Raw genomic sequence first — 2045 nt, 5'->3', positions numbered from 1 at the left:
CTTCTTCTCCTTCTTCTTCTTCTCCTCCTTCTTCTTCTTCTCCTTCTTCTCCTTCTTCTCCTTCTTCTTCTCCTTCTTCTTCTTCTTCTTCTTCTCCTTCTTCTTCTTCTCTGTCTCCTTCTTCTTGGTCTCCATTTTCTGCTGTGATGCTGGCACTTTGGGATTGGTCTAGAGTAGAAGTGCACTGTCTAACATAGGTGATAGGTATTGGGAATTAAGTGTAAATATGTTATATGTAGTTTGTAGTATAAAAAGACAACACCGCCCCAGGAGCGGTCACAATGCCTGTGGCTGCCCTGCTGAGCAGATCTTGGCTGGGCAGAAAGAAAATTTTATAGATAAGAATCAATAAACAACTTCAAGACCAACAAGTGAAGAGTCCAGACTCGTTCTTCAGTTGCGTGGGCTGAAACAGAGACATCCTGCACATCTGGGGGCAGCAATTAACAACCAAATACCCGAGACCCTTGTATGGTCCCTCCAGACCCTTCCCTATTTCTGTGTCCCTCTTTTGGACACTATCCAACAACTTCAGATCCTTCTTACATTGTGGTGCCCAAAACCACCCCCCGGACTGGAGGTGAGGCTGCACCCATGCAGGGGGTGGGGGAGCCACCCATTGTTCCAAACTGGACTTTGATACTCCCAGGGGTTTCATTTGTAGCCTTGGACAATCCGCCCCAGGTGGACACAGAGGCTGACTTGGGAAATGAGGTGCACAGAGAGCACAGAGCAGGCAAATGCTGCCTCTTTCCTCTGTTCCTCCAGGCTGTACCTCCCATGCACTGAGTCTACTCTCACACCCTGGTCACACATCCCTCCTGACACTGAGCTCCCAGAGGAGCAGGTGATGATGCAGTCTCACACACATACTGGTACCTGCCTCCAGAACAACAACTTCTGCTTGAGTTGGATAGCGAGGACGAGGTGCTGCTGACTCAAAAATCCCCTGTGCAGAGCATCTGCAGCTCTGAAGGCAGTGGTAAACTGCCCTCCTTGCCAAACACTGGATTCTCATCTCCAGCTGCTGGGTCTTGCCAATCATTTGCTTCTTTAGCATGGCTGAGGTCAAACAAATCCTCCAAACTCTCATTCCATGTACAGCCTCCAGACACTGACCCTGGTTGTTGGAGGACAAAGCTTATGAATTAATGATCAGCCTGCAGGCCAGGATAATATCTCAACCTCGATGTACAGATTCCTTAAGTCATACTCTGTTCTACATTTAGCTGGGAATTTATCTCAGGTTGTTGACAATGACTCTGCACCTGACTGTATTCAGGTTTTAAAATTCATCCCCAGGCAGGCTTGGAAGCAAGCTCGAGGGCAGGAGGGGAGCGGAGGCGGCTCAGGGCTGTCAGCTGGAGGCGATCTGCCGGAGATGTTGAGTTGTGTGTGTGGGAAGAGCTCAAAAATAGTATTAATTTAAAAATCCTGGGATTCTAGAGCAGGCTGCCGGTGCCTGGCTCCCAGCTTGGCTCCCGCAGCCCTGGCAGAGCCAGATCCAGGGGATCACCTGCCAGGGGAAGGAGACAGCTCACAGCCTGCCCTGTGCTCTGTGAAGGCTCTGTGAGGGCTCTGCTTCCAGAGCACTGCAGCAGGGAACCCAGAATCATGGAATCACAGCCTCATTAAGGTCGAAAAGGCCCTCTAAGATCACAGAGTCCAACCACTCCCCCAGCATTGCCACATTCATTATGAAACCATGTCCCCAGAGGCCACATCCACACATATTTTGAGCACTTTCAAGCATGGCGATTCCACCATTCCATGCCCACTGCCCTGGGCAGCCTGTGCAAAGGCCTGACCACCCCTCCAGGGAAGAAATTTCCCCCAGTATCCAACATGAGCCTGCCCTGGCCCAGCCTGAGGCCGGTCCCTCTCCTGTACCTGTTCCCAGGGAGCAGAGCCCGATCCCCCCGGCTGTCCCCTCCTGTCAGGAGGTGTGCAGAACCAGAAGGTCTCCCCTGAGCCCCCTTTTCTCCAGGCTGAGCCCCTTTCCCGCTCCCTCAGTCTCTCCCGGGGCTCCGTTCCCCCCCCGCTCC

Source organism: Geospiza fortis, unplaced genomic scaffold (genome assembly GCF_000277835.1).
Source record: "Geospiza fortis unplaced genomic scaffold, GeoFor_1.0 scaffold26, whole genome shotgun sequence".
Classification (NCBI taxonomy): Eukaryota; Metazoa; Chordata; class Aves; order Passeriformes; family Thraupidae; genus Geospiza; species Geospiza fortis.
Note: the sequence above shows the minus strand (reverse complement) of the source record.